Below are 16024 nucleotides of genomic sequence, written 5' to 3'. Positions count from 1 at the left end.
TTTTTTTTTTTTTACCTTCCCCTCCACCCCCCGGAACTCATATTATTCTTATGTTGGACTTCCTGGACTGATCCTGTAATTTACTTATATTTTATCTTCTATTTCCCTTTGCTTTGTCTGTTTATCTGTTTGCTCTCTTCCTGAGATATTTCTTCAGTTTTATCTTCCAACCCTTTTGCAATACTGCAATGCAATTCTGACACTAACTACCTGGAGTTAGCATAAACCTCACTGGTTAAGTGCATAGTTCCCAAAAAGATTGCCCTCATTTCAGATGCCAGCCACAAATTCAGGGGTCTCCGAGACACTCACATTTCTTCCCTACTGGCTACAAATTCAGAGGTTCCCATGACTCCCTCAGGTTTTGTTAGTCTCTAAAAGGACTGATAGAACTCAGGAAAGTTCTATGCTTCCTATTACATTTTCATTACAAAGGCTGCAAATCAAGACTAGCCTAGCCAAATGAAGAGATCTGTAGAGTGAGTTCTGGGAGGTTATCAAATGTGGAGCTTCCATGTCCTACCAGCCCCCCGCCCCCACCAATGGAGTCAGGATGCACTTTCCTGGTACATCACCACATTCACCATCCAGGAAGCTCACCTGAGCCTTGGTGTCCAGAGATTTCTTTTTGTATATGTGTGGCTTTATTATTAGACATGATCGAATCATTGACCATGTGTTTGAACTCAATCTCCACCTCCCTCCTTCTCCTCAGAGATAAAGTCGAGCTGATACCACCTGGCTCAAAGCCCTAACACTCATGGTTAGTCTTTCCAGTCTTTTCAGCATGGCCAGCCCCCACCCTGAAACTACCTAGGAGCCCACCATGAATCACTTCAGTAGCATAAATTCAAACATGGTTCCAGGGGCCTGTCATGAATAGCAAAGACAATTCTATCACTCAAGAAATTCCAAGGGTGTAGAAGCTCCATCCCTGGAGCCTGGGATGAAGACCAGACAAATTCTTTATTACACAACTCTTTCTGATAAGAATTTCAAAGAATTTTTAAGAGTAATTTTGTCTTCTTTAGGTCTCCTATTTTAAAAAAATATCACCTTTTTCTTGTTTAGAGGATGCAATATCTTCTCTAATCTCTTTGATATTAATGGTTATTTTTCATCTCTCTGTTTCTTTTAAGTTTTTGGTTTATTTGTTTGTTTAGATCTCTATCTTTGATATTATGGGCTTTCCTCAGATACCTCCTCATCCTTGGCTATCTGCTCATGTTTATAAGTAGGTTCCTAAAAAGCTGTTTAGAAAATCAGAGTGCTTAGTGAGACACTAGTTTTCTATTGCTCTGTAACAAATTACCACAAAGTTTGTGACTTAAAACATCACACATCGATTATCTCATAGTTTCTATGCATCAGGAGTTCAAGCTTGGCATAGCTGGGCCTTCTGCACAGGATGAATCAAGGTGTTGTTTAGGATGCATTCTTATCTGAGGATTTGACTGGGGAATCATTCGCTTCAAGCCCATTCAGGTTTTTGGCAAGATTTATACTTTTGCGGCCATATGACTGAGGGCCCTGGTTTTTTGCTAGAGCTGTTGGCCAGAGGTCACCCACTGTTCCTTAAAGGTACTGGCAGTTCCTTGCCATGTGGGATTCTTCAGCATGGCTTCTTATTTCATCAAACCCACAAGAAGAGACCCTGGCTCCAGTCCACTAGGGCAGAACCGTATATAATATAACTTGATCATGGGAGTATATCCCATTACCTTTGCTATATTCTGTTGGTTAGAAGCAAGTCACAGGTCCCAACAACATTCCAGGGGAGAGAATCACACAAAGGCATGAACACCAGGAGGTGTGACTTGTTGAGGATCACTTTAGGGTTTGTCTACTACAACAGGGCTTTACTACAAGATGATCTGGTTGGCTTATTTCATTGAACAACCTGTTATGCAAATATCTTTAAGTCTTTTTGGTGTTTTTTTTTTTTGTATTACCAAAGAAGAATATTCCAATACCCTGCCTGGAGGCTGTTAAATCTGATTGCCAGAATTCTGACAAGAGGGGTAAGGGGCTAGGAGTCTCAACAATCAATAGGTAAACTTCTTAATTCTTCTGTTTTTCATATAGTACCTCTGCCTCAACTGTGTTTAATGTTTCCCCAATTCAGAGACCTTTCTTTTTACTCTCTCCAGAGAATAAACCTCACATATTCTGATGGGAAGGAGGGCAGAGATAATCACCCAATTGTGCGAAGCTGGAGATGGGATATTGGGATCTAACTGGTTAATAAAATTTTAAGCATATTCTCCTTTTCAGCCTCAATTTCACCTCCACTTCCAGAAGTACTGGTACCACCAATTGCTGAACCTTTGGAAGTTCTTTGTTGTGAATTGTTTTGCTTATCAACTTTTCCCACTGCCCGTTTTGGGATTCAATTTCCCCAGGTCTGCTAAGTCAGTTACCCTTGTATTTCTATTTTCTAGCTTCAAAAATTGTATTGTTATCATCATCTCTCCTGAAAATGATCATTTTAGTGAGGTTTGCCAAAGTAATGGAGGTAAATGCATGTGTTTAAATTGTCACGGTCAATGGGATGTCATGATTTACATGTTAAGAAGATTACACTGACCTTTTTGTGAAGAATAGACCATCAGGGAGGAATAAGAGAAGTTGGGAGAACAGTTAGGTAGACAGTCAATGGATAGTTACATGAAGAAATAAATAGAGGTTGGTGGTAGATTGAAAGTGAGGGGCAGAGACAAAGAGGGAGATATCACTGATGATTCCTAAGTTTGTGTAGAGGGATGGATGGTGCATTTCATTGATCTCTTGATTCACTGTTTCTCAGGTTATCGTCCAGGACTGCTATCAACTCACTTGTCTCCCCTCACTATAATTGCTGTTGTGACAAAACTAACTCAGGGAAAACCTAACATTGACAAGAACACAATTACCATAATAAGGAAACCATAATTTAACCACCACCACCAGCAACAACAGCAATGATAACAACAGGTTCCATTTATGGATTGATTACTATAAGCCAGGGTCCATGCTAAACACTTTCCATATATTATTTCATTTAATGTCCCCAACAGCCTTGGGAGGTAGATACTCATCTGTAGTTCATTACCATTGAATCCTCCAAGTGAATACTTTCCAAATCAATCAAGTTCTGGGGAGGATAGTTTCACTACAAATTGTGTCAGGGTCTCTAGAAATGATAGAAGGACACATTATATCAGCCATTGCCATTCCTACTCATTTGCTGTCCATTCCAAACCTGCGGTAGGAAGCATCTGCTTTTTATCAACACTGCCTTCCCCTCCCATTAACCACTTCCTCCCATCCTTGCCTGAGAATATTGTTTCCTTTCAAAATCCTCCATTGGGCTTGTGTTCTTTCCCAAGAATACTGACTTTTCTTCCAACTGCAGCATAGAACTGCAGCCTTATTCTACTACTTCTTCATAGGAGAAATGGAAACTTGGAGTGGAGATGAGAACTTTGCCCAATCTGCAAGCTTCTTTGAAATTTCAGGAATAAAAGGCATAAAGATGGAAATGTCTTAAATTGTTTACATGAGCATAGCCTCGAGGAAAGCAAACAAGAGGAGCAGGAAGAAGTGCTCCAATGCAGTTTGAATCTTCTCTTGAGCTTATTGAAGAAAGGAAGTGTTGGGGGGAACTGGGAGCAGATACAGATAGTATACACTAAACTAACTCACCACTAATAACTTGGAGTTGCTACCTTTAAGGGGAATCCTAGGAGGGTGTCTTAGTCAGCTTGGGTTGCCATAAAAAAGTGCCATACAAAGGATTTGAAGAGATGTGTCTCCAAAGAAAATACACAAATGGCCGATAAGCACGTGAAAAGATGTTCGATGTCTTAAGTCATTAGGGAAGTACAACTCAAGGTTATAATGAGATATTACCTTACACTCACTAAGATGGCTGTAATCAAACAGACAATGATAAATGGTCGCAAGATTATGGAGAAACTGGAACCTTCATTCCAATCCTAGGTATGACCCCAAAAGAATTAAAAACATATGTCCACACAAAAACTTGTATATGAATACTCATAGCAGCATTATTGATAATAGTCAAAAAGTGGAAACAATCCAAATGTCTAACAACTGAGGAATGAACAAAATGTGATGTATCTATACAAGGGCACATTATTCAGCCTTAAGAAGGAATGAAGTACTGACACATGCTACAACATGGGTAAACTTGAAACTAACACGCTGTGTGAAATGTCCAGAATAGGCAAATCTATATGGACAGAAAGTAAATTAGTTGTTGCCAGGGCCTGAGAGGAGGGGAGAATGGGGAGTCACGGCTGATGGGTGTGGTATTTCTTTTTGGGGGTGATGAAAATGTCCTGGAATTAGTACCGACTGTTGTCTATCAAAGTATACCATTGGACTGTATACTTTATGATGTTGCATATTACATTATATGGATTATATCTCAATTTAAATAAAGAACCATGTTGGGGTAAATAGAAAAAAAAAAGTGCCATAGACTGGGTGGCTTAAACGATGTAAATTTATTTCTCATGGTTCTGGAAGCTGAAAATCTGAGATCAAGATGATTGGGTTCTGGTAAGAGTGTTCTTCCTGACTTGCAAATGGCTGCCTTCCTGTTTTGTCCTCATATGATGAAGAGAGTGAAAGAGCAAGCTTTCTGGTGTCTCTTCTCTTATGGCCATTAATCCCATCGTGAGGGCTCCATCCTCATGACTTCATCTAAACCTAATGATCTCTGAGAGGCCTACTTCTAAATACTATCACATTGGGGGTTAGGGCTTCAACATATGAATTTTGGTGACACACAGCAGAGAATCAAACTGCACTGCCAGGTCCTCATTGAACGTTTTCCCTAGTATTAATTAATACAGTGAGAATGTAGGGCATTGACAACAAAGTCAGTCAGCAAACCTGGGTGAAATTTGTATGACTGTCCATGTTTTCCTTAGTACCATCAGCTATGGCAGTGCCTGTAGAGCTGACTCACTTTTTGCCTTTAACCACTTTCTTTTTGCTGAGTTCAGGTTGGATTTTCACTCCTGCTCTGTAAATCTCTGTCTTCTGTGCTATATTAAGCGTCATCAAGACACACTCTGGTATGATGATAAAAGAGGTGGCTAGATTGACTACATACTGAAATATCATAGACTTTCCTCCCTTGATAAAGGTTCTCTTTTGTGTGGCAAGTAAAGGTGGGTGAGCGTAAGTCAGAGGATAGAGTTCTTAAAAGAGATTTGACTTCTTTGGAGACAAGAGTGATGAGGGAAGATTTTGTAGTCTTGATGACATCACACGTGTGCTCTCTCTCTTCCATGGAAACCAAAACGTGTGAATGAGACTGAAGAAGTCGGCTAATCCTCACTCCCCCCTCCACTCCAACTTCCCCCAGTAGCCTAAGGGTTAGTGTTTTTCTTCTTCAGTGCCAAGAAGGAATGTACTAAAGAATAGAAAGGGATATTACAGTGCCATAAGTAACTAAGTAACTTAGTTTCTTAGTTATTGTAGTTCTGGTTGCTGCTATAGAATCTTTCATTATTGCCCTAGGCTCCTTTAGAATAGAATTCATGTAGTCATTGACTGTGAACCCAGATGCTTGGGATCCAAGTAATCATGGGTCTCAATGCATGTATGTAACTCTGTGGAGATTTTTTTTGTTTTATTATGATTTTATTGGTTTAGTGCCTTTCTAGGCAGTCAACCACATTTATCCTTTCACCAAACTGCTATTGATTATCTATTATGTGCCAGGCACTGTGATAGTTATTGAAGGTATAAAGACACATAAGATACCATTTCCTGCTTTTGTTTCATTTATAGCTCTACACACAGATCTATCTTCAAGACAAAGGTGCACACAAATAATTGAAATACAGAATAATAAATGTGATGATTAGATGCCTGGACAAAATGCTAACTCAGAAGAGGAATAGTCTCTCCTTGCTCCAGGGGAACCAAGGAAGTGTTCATAAAGGAGGTGACATTTAAACTATGTTTCAAAGATGGAGAAGAAGGGAAGAGTAATTTTAGGCATGAGGAACAGCATTTGCAAAGACAGAGAAATATAAAGGGCATAGAGTGTCCAGGGATCTGCAAGAAGTTCAGTTTGACTGAAGCAATGTCAGATGATCTTGCTAGAAAAGGAAATTAGAGTGACTGTGAAGGACCTCCCTATGCCATACTAAAGCATTTGGATTTAACACTGAATATTTTGGGGGCAGAAGCGTGGTATATTATTGACAATTTACAAAGTTCACTCCAACAGTTACATGGAGGGCAGTTTGGAAGGAGGCAAGAATGGATGTTGGGAGATCAATTAGAAAGACTGTTGCAAAAATCCAAGTGAGAGGTGATAAGGGTCAGAACAAAGTCAGTGACAGTGGAAATAATGAAGAGGGAATATGATTAAGAGGCAATTCCAAAGAATGTTATAATAATATTTTGTGGACAATTGAATGTGGATATTAGGGAGAAGAATTTTTTTGTGACTCTCGGATTTCTAGTTTAGATGACTTTATAGATGACGGTGTCATTAATGGAGATTAGTTGAAGAGATTCAGTAGATAGTTGAATATAAGGGTCTAGAGTGGAGGAGAAATGTGTAGGTTGCAGATAAAAACATATGTATCATCAATGTGATAGTTGAAACTAAGGGAGTGGAGAAGATTTCCCTGAGAGAGTTTGCAAAATATGAAAAGGTCATTATGAATGGGACCTCTAGAAACAGCAACCTTTAAGGGATAGGCCCAGGAAGAAAAGGTGTTGAAAGAGGAGAATGAATAATCAGAGAGATAGTAGGAAAACCTGGAGAGATGGATGGTTTGGTCCACAGTGTCAAATACTGCACAGTGGTCAAGATGATGACAGAAGCAGGGCCGACTTGATTCCATAGTTGGGATATTGGTGACCTCAAAGAGAGAATATTCAGTAGAATGGTACCAGAAGACACCCTGGCCAGGTGGGCTGAGACACAAATAGCAGGGAAGGAAGTAGAGACTAAGAGTGCAGATGGCCCCCCTTTTTTATTTTGAAATACAAATTCATAAACATTCCAATAACAATGAACCTTGCCTCGAGAGTCTGTTGTACACCGAGGTACATGGCCAGAATGATTAGGAACAGATGCTTTTTTAAATTTGTATCTAATATTTAGTATTTTTTTTCATATTTAGTGTTTTATATAATATATACACATATATGAGGGTATCTTGTTTCTGATAGTTGAGCAACCAATTATAGTTTTGGAGATCTCTTCTGGAGAGTAAGGCCCATGGACCTGACTGAACTTTTGGTTCTGGAACAGCTCCTATCTGCCTCAAAGCAGCCCCATCTTCAGCCCAGAGGGAATGTTATTGTATAGTGCATGAAGCACTCCTGGAAACATCTCAATTTACACATGCTGAAAACACTCCTCTTTCTTTTTTTTTTTAAGATTTTATTTATTTATGTGACAGAGAGACAGCCAGCGAGAGAGGGAACACAAGCAGGGGGGTTGGGAGAGGAAGAAGCAGGCTTCCAGCGGAGGAGCCCGATGTGGGACTCGATCCCGGGAACGCCGGAATCACGCCCTGAGCCGAAGGCAGACGCTTAACGACTGCGCTACCCAGGCGCCCCAACACTCCTCTTTCTGTGTACCTTTAATGAGCAGAAAGACATCCCTGCAAATCAAGCCTGGGAATCCATCAGAGATCCTCAAGGCAGTTAGGAAGACTAAACTCTGAAATCTATGGAGTCACCACCTCAGAGAGTGGTACTCAATCCTTTTATCACTCTAGCACACCTGGGAGGGGGTGGGTTCGACTTTCACTATTAATAACAGTAATTCATTGATAGTGAGGCAAGGAGTAAGATAATAGTGATGGATCACTTTTATTAAATAGCCACTGTCCTCAACATTTTACATCATTTAAGTAAATTATTACATACCCAAGACACAGGCGTAGAAACTATGTCAGAGAAGTCGAGTGATTTTCCCTGACAGATTACTGTTTTAAGAAGTGTAGTAGTGAAGGAAGAGAGAAAGTGAAAGGAACAAGTATGGAGAAGGTAAGTTTAATTTGCCATTCAACTGAATTCTTATCTGAATCCAGTCTTGGAGAAGATATAGGCTGTGTGCCTGGCCTAGTTTTGGGGAAACCCTGGATAAGAGATGAAAATGGTAGGATGCCTAACTCTGAGTTGTTTATGGGCTATTTGATGAGGCAAGAAACAAATACACAGAAAAGTAAATAACAGGTGATGTTTTAAAGTTGGGTTGTAAGACACTTGTTTGGACTTTGCAATGCATGTTATATCAGGAACTTGCTAAAGATGGGTACTTTTACAGATGCATCCATAAATCCAGTTTGTTCCATGGCATAACTGAAATTGTATATTTGTTACAAAAATTCACATGAGAATTAATGTTATTGTACTAATAATTAAATAAAATAAACTATAAAGTTGAATAAGATGAGTTTTAGTGCTGGTGCTTTGAAAGAAGATGGTTTAATTAGGAGTGGGATAAAGTAAGATGAAGGCTTTTGTAGAGATTCTGAATAGGACTTTTGGCACTTTCAAGGACTTTAGAAGATGCTGCACAGGTTTTTTTTTTATCATGTCTAATTTCACTTTAAAGCATACGGCTCTTCATTCTTTAATTTGGTTGCATCAGCACTGCTCTTAACACTCATCAACCATAATTAGAGCTCTTGGTTGAAACACAAATGGAACAAAGAAGAAAATGTTCAGGCCACCATAGATTCTTGGCTACCTAGGAGTGGTAAACTTTTCACCTTTAAACATTTGGCCCTTAGTTTCCATCCAGCCTATTTTCTCAATCCAAGGATCTAGTTGCATATCTCCCCCAATTTCTGCCTTCATTTCCCCCTCTTCCCCAGACTGCCTCATTCTCTCCTTTCATTTCTCCATTCATCTCCATTCATCACTTCTGGGGTGCTTCTACCCATTTTAATACCTAGCCTCTGGTATCTTTTGTGAAATTCCCAAGAGCTGCCCAACATAACCACAAAATCTTTGCTGCTCCCACTTTTCTTTCTTTTTTTAAAAAGTAGGCCCCAAGCCCAGCATGGAGCCCAATGTGGGGCTTGAACTCATGACTGTGATATCAAGACCGGAGCTGAGATCAAGAGTCGGATGCTTAACCTACTGAGCCACCAGAGGACCCCCTTCTCACTCTTCTTGAAGTAGCAACAGTTGTAACTTCCCACCTATACCCATTTTGTCCCTAATGTAAACAACAGAGATGAGGGAGTCTCTCTGGGTCAGTGGAAAAGAGCCAGAAGAGAAAGAGCAATTGGGCTTGAGGTTATGAGAATATTTATTTTAAAAATCCCAGAAGAAGAAATACGAGTGGTAGAAGAGAGACAAAAAAGGAGGGAGCACAGTATTCTTAAGTGGAAAAGAAAAAGCTGTATGACAGATATCAGAGAAGATGATGTCCTTAGGCAGGGAAAGTGTATTATTCTACAGAGAGGTCTTGATGTGGTAGGAGAAACTGTTTTAAAGGTTAAAGAGAGAGTATCCATGAACCAAATGAGAAAGTAAAGGTGCTAAAGGAATTTGTGGAGTTGGCGATTTCAGTGAGATCAAATAATCACAGATTGTTTCACAGAAGAGAGACGGTATAATCTTGGTCTTAAAGATGAGTACGACTCAAATTAATAGAGAAGGGGACTAAGCAAAAGCGGCGCTGTGAATGTAGGAAGCAAATTCAGATTTAAGGGAAGGTACTTCCAACTGAAATGCAGTTTCTTTGGGGGAAGTAACTAATGATAAAGTTAGAAAAGTGGAATGGAGCTCAATTGCGACCTTAAGTGTCCAGGTCAAGGAGTTTATATTTTATCTGAAATGGAAAGAGGAGCTAGTGATCATTTCTTGAGCAAGAATAGTGACATGATTAACGTGAAGTTTGTGAAACTTAGATCAGCTGTGGTTGGGAGGATAGATTAGAGTGTTTAGAGGATTGATGCAGTGAGACCGGATAGGAGGTTGAGGCCCTGGCCTGGGTTGATATTACATGGGATGGGAAAGGGTGAAATACAAGAGACATTACCAACTAAAAAGTAACTTTGTAATTAATTGGATAGGAAGGAGGGCAAAAAAAAAAAAAAAAACGGGAGTAGTGAACAATGACCATGAGGTTTGAGTCAGAGCAAATGATAAATTTTAAGGAAGGAATTTATCATAGGAAAACAACTCCACATATACGGAAGTCATTCACTGTAGCATTGTTTGAAACAGTAAAAATTTGGAAACAACCTAAGGGTCTGTATTAGTCAGGCTAAGCAATGATAGATGTTGTAATAAACAATCCTAAAGTCTTAGTGACTTAACACCATAAAGATATATTGCATGCTCGCACGGCATTCCACAATGTGGTCAGTGAGAAGAGGGATCATCCTCGCAGTTATTCAGAGATCCCATTTCTCCCATCTTGTAATACCACCATCTTCCACATATGGCCCCCATGGTCACAATAGAAGGGGAGAGAGCAGTTGCAGATTTTAGCGCCAGGCCTAAAAATAGAATGTGTATTTCCATCCACATTCCATTAGCCAGGTCTAGTCTTGTTGTCCACCTGTGACTTTTTGTGTGCCCAGGAGGATAACGGAGTGGTTTGCTGAACACAGCAGTGTCTGTGACACAAGGTTCATTATTAATAGGAAACGGCTAAACTATGGACGTCTTTTCTATGGAATACTATTCAGCACTTAAAAAAGAATGAGCTATGTCTATGTGGATTGACATGGAAAGATCTACCAAATATTTTGTTGATTGCAAAGAACAATTTGAGAATGATCCATTATAATATAACAGTGAGATTTTTTTCAAAAAAGAACAAAACAGTGCGTTATGTTTTCTATAGTGACATATTCTGTGTATGTATGCAAATGTGTAGAAAGAGATCATTCTACACATTCATTGGGTTTTCCAAACCCAAACTATCAACAACAGTTATTTCTGAGGAGGAGAGGGGTGGACCTTGATTGTTGATGGTATACAAAATGGACTTTATTTATAACTTTAAAAATTTTTACAAGGAAAATGAATTCATGTATTATGTATGATTAAAAATACATGTAAAAGACATATTTGGAGATGCGTAGGTTTGTTTATTTTTCTCCAAAAAGGATTTCATGTATGAGTTTAGTTTTTAACTTGTTGAGTTTAAAGAATATATTGGGTTGGTGGTGGTGGTTGTGGTCTAGCAGGCAGCTAAGATACAGGTTTGGAGCTCTGGGAAGAAGCTGGGTTTAGAGATGCTGATTTGAATGAATTTTATTTGAATAGAGATGAATACTGAAGCAGTAACAGTGTAAAAAATCTCGAGGCACTAGGCCATGGCAGGAGGACACACTTGCGGCAGAATGTAAATCGATGCACTGCTTCCTTCATCGAGAAAGCTTTGTTACCAAAAAATGCCAGTTGAACTAATCTATGTGCTTAGTGATGTGAGTGATTTACATTCTGGATAAGCTTCTTATCTCATTGTGGACCAGTAACTAGTGCTGATGGGCATTGGTACATGGACTATAGTTTGAGTAGCAGTGATCTATGAAAGAGAATCTAGAGATATAAGGGATTTCAGTTGTGAATCTTAGGATGTGACCACATTTGGAGGAGATAGGAAGAAAAAAGAAAGGAATAATAAGACACTACACTAATGCATAGTGACAGAAACCTTCAAGAATGGAAGGAGAGTGGTCAACAGTGTCAAATGCCACAGAGATAAGGAATGAAAGAATGAAAGCCATTGGAATTGACTGTGTGTGTGTGTATGCGGGGTGTGTGTGTATGTGTGCATATGCATGGGTGCACACATATGCTTGCTTATGTTTGGGAAGATGTACCATGTTATTGAGTACTTATTCTGTGTCAAGAACTGTGCCATATGCTCTACCAATATTATTTCATTTCATGGGTTTACTGATGAAAGTAGAGGAGTGTAGAAGAGTGGTGGAGATAGAAGCCAGAGTCCTGGAGGTTAACGAAAGGGCAAGTAGACAAATACAGGCAGTTGTTGCAGAGAAGATAGGTGATACAAAGAAGAAAATATAATATTGGGTAGAAATGTAGGGAGAAGGGAGTTCCAGGGAGCTCACTTAATGTTGACTTTGGTTTCAGTAAGGTGGGAGGTAAGACTGAGTAGATGGGGCTTGTATGAGCAGAGAAGTTATGTGACAGATACTTTGGGAAATGAGATGGGGGAGCTGAAAGCTATACCTAAAATGACTTTAGCATCATTTTATGACCTCTTTTATCAAGGCTCAGAAGAGCAGAAATCACAAATGCAGAAGGCAAGGATTACTTGTGCATTGGCAGAAGGTTAAGGTGGTTGAAAAATTGGTGTTACCAAACCCCCTAACCACTTTCTTAATTGTGAATTTACAATAGCTTATTTCTTTTTTCAGGATCCTATTTCAAATAGACAACTGTGACAGCTGAAAATCCCTCCTCTAGATTGGGATGTCATTGATGCATTGGTAGAAAAAGCTTTGGAGGCTTCCAGCTTCCCCCTCCCCCAAAATAAATCTGAAAACAAACTGAAATCTGAAAAACAAGCTCATGTAACTCAGGTCCATGCAAACATTGTCGCTGCCACTCTGTAAGTGGCTTTAACACAGAAAGGATAGATGGGAGCCTGTCTGACCTGCAAAGAGGCAGAAGATTGGGTAAGTCTCAATGCGGGGTGAAAGTACCACATAGCATAGCCTAGGGCTAAGGACAATTGAGGAGATTATACTGGGGAATGGAAGACCAAGCGCGGCTGATTAATAGCGATACAAAGATGACAGCCGCTGAGCTCAGGGATCATAAAATTCCCAATAGCGTTTGCAGTGTGACTCTCAAATAATTTCTGTGCAGATTCTGTCCAGCTAGTAAGTATTGGAAATTTCGGACTTTCACAGGTTCTTATCCCCATCTAAGTCCTTGAATAGTTTGAAATCCACCATGCTTTCTTTTTCTTTCTCCCTGTTCTCTCTTTATCCTTCTCTTTGGGTCCTTTCTTTTATAGCTTTTGTTGTGTACATTTAAGTTTGCAAGGCACACAGAGAAAGAGCAGTTCTGGACAAAGTTGTGAGCAAAGGCAATTAATGGACTATTTCAGGATTGGACTGGGGAGTCAGTGCTGCCACTAATTGGCTGTATAACCTTGGATGAGTGCCTTCCTTCCCTGGACTTCAGGTTCTACATCTTTAAAATGAAGAGTTTGAATGAAATCAACTAGGTTTGTGATTGGAAGCAGTAAGAGGTACATTTGTTGAAAATCTAGATGCCTAGGTACACATGCATTGAGACCCAGCTTCAATAGATATGGAGTAGGGCCCAGGTATCTATAGCTTTAAAAAGTGACCTAGCTCAACATCACTTGGCATCAGGGAAATACAAATCAAAACCACAATGAGATACCACCTCACACCAGTCAGAATGGCTGAAATTGACAACTGAGGAAACAACAGATGTTGGAGAGGATGTGGAGAAAGGGGAACCCTCTTACACTGTTGGTGGGAATGCAAGCTGGTACAGCCACTCTGGAAAACAGTATGGAGGTTCCTCAAAAAGTTAAAAAGAGAACTACCCTACAACCCAGCAATTGCACTACTAGGTATTTATCCAGAAGATACAAAAATAGTGATTTGAAGGGGCACCTGCACCCCGAGGTTTATAGTAGCAATGTCCACAATAGCCAAACTATGGAAAGAGCCCAGATGTCTATTGACAGATGACTGGATAAAGAAGATGTGGTATATATATATAACAGAATATTACTCATCCATCAGTAAGAATGAAATCTTGCTGTTTGCAATAAAGTGGATGAAACTAGAGGGTATTATGCTAAGCGAAATAAGTCAGTCAAAGACCAATACCATATGATTTCACTCATACATGGAATTTAAGAAACAAAACAGATGAACATAGGGAAGGGAAGGAAAAACAAAATACAATGAAAACAGAGAGGGAGGCAAACCATAAGAGACTCTTAACTCTAGGAAACAAACTGAGGGTTACTAGAGGGGAGGTGGGTGGGGTGATGGGGTAACTGCGTGATGGGCATTGAGGAGGGCACTTGATGTAATGAGCAATGGGTGTTATATGTAACTGATGAATTACTAATGTCTACCCCTGAAACTAATAATACAGTATATGTTAACTAAGTTGAATTTAAACAAAAAATTAAAAAATAAAAATAAAAAGTGACCTAACTGATTCCAATCCATACCCTCAAAGGAGAAATGCTGGCAACAGATGATTGTTAAAGGCATTTCAGTTGTAACATTACATGAGAAGATGAGAGAGAGAGAGAGAGAGAATATCTTTCACTCTCCTCAAAAGAAGCCATCTATTGTTTACAAAATTCAAAATTGGGGGCCTGGGATGGTAATTGAAAATTTCTATGTTTTCACTTAGTATTGCAAGGAGCACTGGGTGTTATACGCCAACAATGAATCATGGAACACTACATCAAAACCTAATGAAGTACTGTATGGTGACTAACATGACATAATTAAAAAAAAAGACTTGGCAGATAGTACATATAGACATTCAACTGCCTTTCCCAAAGAAATAGAAGCAGGGCCTGCTTGGGGACTGAATATATAGATGTGTCAGTCACAGACCAAGCCCTGAAGAAGCTTGAGGTTTATGTCCCATATTTTCCCAAGTTGCTGTGAAAGGACTCCCAGAATCACTGACACTCAAGTATTAAGACTTATTGTGCTTTAAAGTGTTATTCTGCCAGTGATATTTGCATTTTGAGGAGCCTATACCAAAGAACTCTATTTCAAACAAATGTTTATGGGAAAATTTAGGGAAAGCTTGCATACCCCGAGACTGAAATCTAGTTTTTGGATGCCTATGATGGTGTGGGGGGAACTAAATAATTGAGAGTCTATCATGGAAATGGATACCTGCTATGGGTATTAAGCATAGAGCAGAGGGCCTTCAGAGACAGTGGGGGAGAGGAGCTTTGCATAAGCCCTATGAGGTACATTGTTACCTCTGATGGTAGCTACTAGAAGTAGGAGTTTAGGAATGTCAATATGGATGTTTCAGGGTACAGAATTCTAAGCATGGACTTTAGTTAGTGGGAGAACTGAGAAGGCCCATGTATCCAAGTTCCATCCTCTTTTGGAATGAATTGTCGGTGAGGCAGTATTTTGTAGTCATTCCACTGGAAGGAAAAGTCCATCCCAGCCATGTGGACTCACTGCTAAAACAGATTTACAGGCTCCATGTCTCCCACTAGCTCCCAAAGACCCAAGGTGTAAGCTTAGGCCTGAACTAGTGCCAACAGTGTGGCTTGGACATGGTTAAAAAAAAAAAAACCCAAACACCCCCAGGGTTGGCTGTCTGCCATTGTGGCTCTGGTGAGCAGTGAAGAGGAGATTCTCCCCTAGGGCCTTCTCGTGTTGCACATAGTAGCTGCAGTCTCTGAATGAAGAACTGGCTTACAGCTTTTCGTGATTGGAGGGGCAAGTTCCTTGCTCTAAAAAAGCAACCCTACTTTGTGCTTCTCTATAGGCAGAGCTGCAGTCTCTCAGCTTCCATAATCCCCTATTTAAAATGCAGTTGCTCTGGAATCGTCCCTACCTTATTATCTTCTAAAATCTCTTGAGCTGCTTTTAGATGTTCTTTGAAAGTGAAGCTCTAGTTTAGTACTTTTGTGCAGTGATCCTTAGTGTGGTCCCTAGACCAGAGCATCAGCATCACCTGGGAACTTGTTAGAAAGATAAATTCTCAGGCTCCACGCAGACCTAAAATTTTAGTGGTGAAACCTAGTAAACTGTTTTAGCAAGCGCTCCAGGTCATTCTGAGGCATGCTATGGTCTGAGAACTCCTGCTATAATGGAGGGAATTTGGGCTTTGCGCCCGAGAGACCTGGGTTTGATTCTGATCTCTATACAACTTAGGTAACCTTGGATAATGACAACAGCTAATATTTATTGACCAATGATGTTCTATTTACCAGATAATGTGCTGAGCACTTTCAAGAGATGTGTGTGTGTGTGTGTGTGTGTGTGTGTGTGTGTGT

The sequence above is a fragment of the Ursus maritimus genome (genome assembly GCF_017311325.1).
Source record: "Ursus maritimus isolate PB19 chromosome X unlocalized genomic scaffold, ASM1731132v1 scaffold_X1, whole genome shotgun sequence".
In the NCBI taxonomy this organism is placed as follows: Eukaryota; Metazoa; Chordata; class Mammalia; order Carnivora; family Ursidae; genus Ursus; species Ursus maritimus.
The sequence above is the reverse complement of the archived record's forward strand: the minus strand, read 5'-3'. Positions refer to the sequence as shown.